Source organism: Mercenaria mercenaria, chromosome 1 (assembly GCF_021730395.1).
Source record: "Mercenaria mercenaria strain notata chromosome 1, MADL_Memer_1, whole genome shotgun sequence".
In the NCBI taxonomy this organism is placed as follows: domain Eukaryota; kingdom Metazoa; phylum Mollusca; class Bivalvia; order Venerida; family Veneridae; genus Mercenaria; species Mercenaria mercenaria.
Window position 1 is genome coordinate 77,598,589 of NC_069361.1, and position 8,403 is coordinate 77,606,991.

Genomic DNA, 8,403 nt, shown 5'->3' on the forward strand with positions numbered 1-8,403 from the left:
ACTTACCTGGTCAGTTTCGTACTGGATATATTTCTCACACTTACACTGTCATTATGATTATGATTACCATGTATGTAGATATATTCATTTAGGAAGTAAGGGTGTTGAACATGTTACAAAATATGCTCTTTACAAACAAATTGCAAAATGAAAGGGAAAATAGAACTGCCAACATTACGAAAACACGGCTATATTTCAATATTGATGTTCACTACTTGGAGTACGTAGAATAAATACATTGTATGCTAATCACACAAGTAGCCTGAACCCGTGAAAATACATAATTTTGAATGAAAAAAACTTGATATTTTATACAAATATGACAAAAGACGGTCGAAATACATGTAAAATAAGACCCACATTCTTGTTCAAAAGAGAACAAACACTATTTATAATAATTGCATCTTCAATTTTATTACTTTTGGTGTACCTTTTTATGAATAGAAAATATATCTGAGCCATTATTGCCTAAAATAGAATTCATCGAAACAGTGATATTAAAGTTTTTTACTTAAACATAAAACTTAGAAAAATCAATGTAATTCTAACATTATCCTGGTTAGTTCATGAAATTAGTGTGAACGATATCATACATTATATATGTGTGTACGATATCCAATTCGCAAGATTTCTCATTAAACAATTAGTGTTTCATCCAATCTTGTAGGTTTTATTATATACTGTTAAAATAAATCACGTGCTATAATATTTCTGCTATAGATTTCTACTGAAGTTTGTTGATCTTGAAAAAAAAACTGATTGTTTTGGAAAAAAGTGTGTACGCTATCTACACAGTTTTTCCACGAAAAAGCAGTTGGGCGAAGTGTTTGAGAAAAGTACAGAGAACTGACTGCGGAGGCTTTGTGCGGAAGACAGCACTCATTTTGCTATCTTCGACGCTCTTTATCTTATAAAAATCCGTCAAGTAATAAGGAAAATATAGGCAAAAATATAACCTGAATCGAGACGTTTTCTCGCGTGTTCGATATCCAAAGGTCACGTGGGTTGGCCACCCTGTATTATGTCTTATAAGTAAATACATTGAAATCAATGCGAAAAATAAAATTGGACTTTCGGCTAGAAAAGGCAAAGACAGAATAGAAAAATCTTTAATAAGAAGAAAATGCCATCAATTTAAAAACATACAGTAAAAACGAAATTGTTAACCATAATGCGAATAGTAAAGTACATGGAGTAAATAAAAAAATGTCGATGAATTAGGCGTGGCGTGTAACCTAAAAATAAACCTGTGTATGGAAATGTATCGGACGTAAATAGATAGTTGTTATCAACCAGTCAAAAATATAACAATATTCAACTCTTGAGTAAAATTATTTGGACTACCTTTTGATACATGTAAGTTTTATTTGAATTTATCTTATATTCGCAATAATATCAGCATTTAAACCCAAATCTGGCAATGACAATTTCTTTCGAGTGGAGAAAACTACTCGTAACTGTTTCATAGGATCGAGTCAGATTAGTTAGACTAAGACTCACATATTCCGACTTTTTTTCAATTAAGGAAGCATAGTCGGTTCCGGGAAACGAATTTATGCCCTTCAATAAACGATGAGCGAATCCAACAACTCGAGTCAGTAACGCTTTATTATTATTGTTAAAAAAATAAACACGGGGTGCATTATTTGAAAGTATGCAGCAAAAGGTACTGAAATTTAGGCAGAAAAAACCCTGTAATGTACAAGAGGGTGTCTTTTTTCATATCCACGCTACCTAAATGTAGTTTGCATTGTGGTAAGATTCATTTAAATTTTAAATGAAGATTAGTTCTAGTACATCTGTTACAGTCCAGTTAAACGCAGTCTATGTAAACAAGTTCATTCAGTAATTTTTACTCGTATCGGAAAAGGCGGAGTTACCTGTATAGACGAGATCCAAAAATAGCTCCAGCATCGCTGTAAAGGTACAAGTTTATCGATTTAAGAAAAGACGAAAGGGCAATTGGATCTGCAAACAGTAGTATATATTTTGACAAATCAAAAATAGTCTTTCTAGATTTCGATGACAAGAGAGTTTCAAATTTTTTCATTGTTGGCCAGTGACAAAAATACGGTTTAAAGTATTTATTTCTTAGTTCACGAAATTTTGGGCAGACGAGTAAAAAATGAAATTCATTTTCAACTTTCTTCATATTGCAGGACCTACATATTCTTTGTTCTCGAGGGGTATTATCATATCTTCCTGTTTCAGTTAGTAAGCTATGAGAAGAAGATCTAAATCTTGACAAGGCGAATCTGTATTTGGGTTCAGTTAAAACATCTATGTATTTTTCCATTTCAAAATCGTGTTTAAATATACAATATGATTGAAGTCGATTCGAATTATTGATGTCTGAATACCATTTTTGTAAATATGTATCTAAAATTCGTTGTTTAATAAGTTGAAAAGGAATGCATATGTTTGATTGTTCATTTCACATATATGAAAGTCCGTGTTGCTGAAGGATACATTTCACTTGAAAAGCCCAGTTCTTTCCATTATATGAACAGTTTTGATCAGCGCCAATTGTTAGCATCAAATATGTTATTTTAACAAGGGATGCATCAGACTGGCATAAAATCTTAATCCAATATTTTATTATATTTATCTTACGTTGGATTACAAATGGTACCCTTCCCAGTTCTCCGTAAAGAGCTGACAAATTGGTAGATTTTTTCACACCCAGGATTCGTCTTAGAAATTTAATATGAATCAATTCGATGTCGGTAGCTTCATGAATTCCCCACACTTCTGCACCGAAATTCATTATAGAGGCAACAAGCGAATCAAATAGATGACATTTTGGGAAACTGGTATTTCTATGTTTCTAAAAACAGAGAAAAGGTTATACAAGGCAAATGATGCGTGTTGAGCTATACATTTTTGTGTTCGGTACCAGTTACCATTTTTGTAAAATGTTATACCTAAATATTTAAATGATTCTACTATTTCAATAACCTCATTATAAATCAAGAAGTTATATTGAGAATGTCTCCCGTTTTCAAAAATCATAGCCGTAGTTTTCGATGTGTTAATTTTAAGCCCCCATAGTTGACAATAATTTTCTATATCTGTTACCATAGCTTGTAAAGTTTCTGGCGATTTTGCAAAAAGAACTTGATCATCAGCGTACAGGATGAGGAATAATTTTAATTCATTTACTGTGAATATATCATCAAGATCCGAGTTTATATTGTCCATCAAATCATTTACGAAAAGCATGAAAAGTAAAAGTCAGCTCGGATCACCCTGCTTTAAGCCGATGTCCGAACTGAAAAAGTCTGAGCATGTTGACTTGTATCTTACTCATGATTTTACCACCGAGTACATCGATTTGATAGCTTTCACCAGCTTGCTACTTACATTTTCTGAGAGCAGTTTATACCAAAGAAAGGAGCGATCAACTTTGTCAAAACACTTTTCGTAATCAATGAATATACAGTACAGTTTGTTGCCTGAATTTAAGACCTTTGATACGACAGAATGAAGAATAAATATACAATCGATGATCGATTTACCCTTTTGAAAGCCAAACTGGTTGTCGGAAATTGTTTCATATTTATTTGTCCATTTTGTCAATCTGTTAAGTAGAAGCTGCGAGTAAATTTTCGCTAAAACATTTATCAGCGTAATACCGCGATAGTTTTTAGCATCGTTAACATCTCCTTTTTTGAATATTGGTGTTATGATACCTTCGCCCCATGAACGAGGGTATTCTCCTGTAGCAAACATTCTATTGTATAAATTTAATAAAAATGGTGAAATAATATCATACGAGCTTTTTAGGATTTCGCTGGTCAAATTGTCAGTGCCGGGCATTTTATTATTTTTTTGAGAAAATAGTGCCGTACGCAGTTCTATGTCTGTAAATTGCATGTCTAAATCATCATCCGTAAGGATAGTATCAAAATTGGGATCGACGTATTCGTTATTAGATGCTGCTTCGCCGAATAGATTTTTAAAGTTATCATACAAGTCTTCGATGGTTAATGTTTCAGTTTTATCGGTAGTCTTCTTCCATGTCTTTTTGATATTTTTCCAAAATTTTCGCGGTTGTTCTTTTGCTAAGTCATTTAACCGTTTTCCTTCATTAAACTTAACTTCTCTTTGGCTTTCTTTTTAACTTTATTATATTTGGTTCGTGCGCGAATGAAGTTTTGTCTCGATTCATCGTTCCTATCTATGTTAAAAATATTCCGTGCCTTCTTAAACTCTCGTTTCGAATAATGACATGAATCATTAAACCATTTAGTATTTACTCTTTTATGGCAAGGGGCCCGCCTGTCACTATACGTCTTACCAAATACGGCCGTGGCATTATCATACAATACCTGTGTAAAATTGTTAACCACGTGATCAATAGGATCGCTAGACGCACCTGTAGACAGGTCGTGAATAACCTCATTAATATTCATAAGTCTTGCGCGAAATTCGTCGACTTTATCATTATCCTAGACGATTTTGGGGGTATTATTGGTGTCTGCATATTCTTGCGCATTGCTATAATTTGAGTTATATGTATTCTTTCGGAGACGAAATAACAATGGTGCATGGTCAGAGTGCTCGTTAAACTCGAGAATATCAAAATAGGTTATTGTATCAAAATCACACAGGTTTAGCAATAAATAATCCACCGTGCTTTGTCCCCTATAAGAGCAGTAAGAGTATTTACCATCGTTACGGTCATTAAACAAGCGGCCATTGGCTATTAACAGGCCAGTCGCTTGACATAAATCTAGTAGGCGCCGCCCACTACTATCGAGCACATGGTCTTTGTTTACACGATGGGGTACGTCAATAGTGTTAACAATTGATATATTCTGGTCAAGATATTTGTCAAAAACAAAATAATCTAGTGAGTCCGATGTCCGACTATTTAAATCGCCAGAAACAAAGACTTTACCTAAATTATTAAATCTTATTGTATCTAGCTCCAGTTGCTCAAAAAAATCTACTTCAAAATCTGATGCAGAAAAAACCTTTGAGTCATTCGGGGGAATATAAACATGACAAATAAAAACATCTTGATCAAATGGGAAAAGCTCTGCCGATATTTTAACCCAGATTATCCCACATTGTCGTTTTTCAATTATTTTTATATATTTTATTTCATTTTTATAGTAAAAAGAAATACCTCCGCTGAAGCGTCCTTTGTTTTTGTTTTTGGCCTTATTGCCGAATATTTGTTCACAACAATATCCATTCAAATCAAAAATAATATTTTCCTTGTTAGAAAGCCAAGTTTCACATAAAAATATTAAGTCATATTTCGTTATATATTCTAAAAAGTCTTAATCTGCAATTTTACGCTTCAGACCGTTTACATTCCATGACAGTACATTTAAATCTGGTAACTCCTCATGACGACCCTAATGTTCCATTTCTGAATGGTACTCTTCTCCATCTATGAAAAGTTTGTTTGTTTCCCACAAATTTCACAGATTTATGTTCACTTTTTGCCTTCTTCACGGCCGGATAAAGTGGTTTTCTTGCTTCCCGTACACTCTTTGGTAGCTGCGCCCCGACTCCTTTGTTGACTGACTTTAATGCGTCAGAGTAGTCGAACGATCTTAGTCGTACCTTCTCCTTTTCTGTCGGATAGTGGAATTTGACCACTATCGGACGGGCCTTTGTGTCCCTTTTCTGCCCTAAACGATGTGCCCGGTCGAATATAAAATCATCTGCGTTGTCAATTTTCAGTGTTTCTTTGCAGACCTCTTTTACCAGCATAGCACAATTTTCGGTGGCGCCTCCTTCCAGGATGCCATAGAATATTAAGTTGTCACGCATCGATCGTGATACTAGGTAACTAATTTTTTCTTCCATTTTTACACTTTGTTCATTTAGTAATTCATAGTTTTTATCAAGATTTTGGCATGATTTTTTTACCTGTTTCAAATCGTCTTTTGCCGTCTTCAACTCCCTGTTATTTTTTTCAATTTCAGTAGATGCGAAATCACAGGCTTTCTCGGTATACACATACACGAGTGTCCAAACTTTACATTTTTGTTTCTAAATCCGACACTTTGCAGTTAATGGAATTAACTGTCTTTTCTATCTTATCAATCTTTTGGAGCTTTTGTTTTATTTGTTTTATTTCCTCTAAAAGTTCATTTGCCCATGGAGGTGGAGGAGCCTGAAAACCGAATGAGCCACTGTTGAACTGCGTGGGTGGGGGTGAAGTACTTGGTGTCTGAATGAACCCAGGTTGTGACATGTTGTATGGACCTTGCTGATACATAGTTTGATAATAATGATTTAAATCATATGTATTACTCACTGTGTATTGTGTATCACTATTATAATCCGGTTTGTGTTTTTTTAATTGTCCATTTATATTCTCACTGTTCTCACAAATACCCGTGCGTAATATACAAGCAATCAATGCACTGTCAAGTTAATCCAATCAGAGTAGATGTGTTATAACAGGAACAGATTACAATAGGTGTTAATTCAATCAACAGATTCTGTTGAATTGATTAGTAAAAACAGATGAGAAATGAATGATAAATATTTATTTACAAGTACCAGAATTAAAAAGAAATCATGATATAATGAAGAAATATGGGCTGTTCCATGAGGAAACCTGTATTAGTGACAAAAATCAAAATTAAGATAGCAAAATATTCATTAAAAACTTTCTTTTATCTTTCAAATCTTAAAATTTGAAGTAATTATCTTCACTATTTCAAGAATTACAATGCTAGTAAGTCACTGAAGGCATTTTGTGTAAAATGGTATTATTATTTATACTTTGTGTAAAAAGGTATTAACATTCTTTTCAGTCATTTCATTTTCTTACTATATTTTTTTTCAGTTACTTATGCACAGTTTGTGATTTTTATCTCCTATAAATGTTTCTTATGTCTTTTACAGCTACCGCACAGGGGGTATGTCTGCAAGTTCCTTGCTAAAAAAGATGATCACCATTTACAAACCAAGGCTCACCACAACAGTTCAGGATGGGGAATAATTGTGATAAAAACTCACTAGCATAAACGTGAATTGGACTTCTTGATATTGTGTAGCTGGAACACTTTGAATTAATATTGTGATATTCTTGACACGAGATTAGACATGGAACAGCACATAAACTCGGTATCCAGATCGTGCTATGTTCAGATCAGACAAATTGGTCACATAAGAAAATATCTAACAACTAACGCAACAAAATGTCTAGTAATTAAACTCCGTAGTAACATCACGGATGGACTATTGTAATGTGCTGCTGCATGTAATACCGAAAACAAATCTTAAAAGACTACAGTTTGTTCAAAACACAGCAGCCCGTCTCATCACAAAATCGTCCCGCTATGACCATGTTACTCCTATCCTGAAAGATCTCCACTGGCTACCTGTAGAGTACGGAATCAAATTCAAAAACCTAACACTTACCTATAAAACATTACATAACAAAGGTCCAGTATATATCAAGAAAATGATGAATGTATACCAAATAAAACGAGACTGACGATCCCAAAATGGTTCATTAAGACTGAAGTTACCTAGGCTACGAACACTGGAACAGCAAATTATTCAGTTTCAGTTTTATGATTGCATATGCCATGTTTTGTGATTTTCCTACATATCTGTGATATGTCACATGTTTAATTGTAAAGCGTCCTTGACCGTATATTTCATATGAAAAGGGCACTCAACAAATCTGGTATAATAATAATAATAATAATAATAATAACATTGTGAATTTGACTTCTTGGTGAAGAACAGTGAATGAATAGTGTGATGTTGTTTTTACTTAGTAAATCATAAATATGCAGTAGTGACTGTTCTGGTGTTTTATTAATGTTTTAAAAATAAAGTTATAACTCTGATCAGCATTTTGTTCATTCTATACAAATTTTGATTGTATAGAAGAAAAGATTTTCCCTTCACAAATGTTCACACCTTATTACTGGTGATTAATGGGTTTATGACACCTACTAATAGTAAGCCCACAGCTCAATTAAAGCACAACCATATATAGTTGATAGGTGTTGATTGCATTATTTTAGGTGCTAATAAATCAATTTTGTGTATTATCAGTACATAATCCATAAGTTTCAAATTGAAAAGATGATAAAATATAGGAATTAAAAAGAATTGAGAATAATACACAAAAAAATATTAGGGGGTGTTTTGACCAAATTCTAAACTGAATGGGGGACGTTTTGACCAAAATGGGGGGTGTTTTGACTAGGGGACGTTTTGACTTGATACCCATAAATCAGAGGTGAAGGACTAATGATTTCAGACACAATGTCGTTTATCAAATAGTCACGGAGAACATACGCCCCGCCCGAGGATCGAACTCACGACCCCGAGATCCGTAGACCAACGCTCTACCTGCTGAGCTTACCGGGCGGGCTGCTTTAATATGTATGTGGTAAATTGTGATTTTCTCTT

At 33.8% G+C, this 8,403-nt stretch overlaps 1 long non-coding RNA gene across 1 annotated transcript; it reads left to right on the forward strand.

Moving 5' to 3' along the window:
* The first annotated feature begins 1,048 nt into the window (after positions 1-1,048).
* On the forward strand, positions 1,049-7,832 carry LOC128559573 (uncharacterized). The gene is made up of 2 exons (XR_008372476.1): positions 1,049-1,356; positions 6,877-7,832. It is a non-coding gene; the product is annotated as an uncharacterized LOC128559573 (long non-coding RNA).
* Positions 7,833-8,403: the final 571 nt, after the last annotated feature.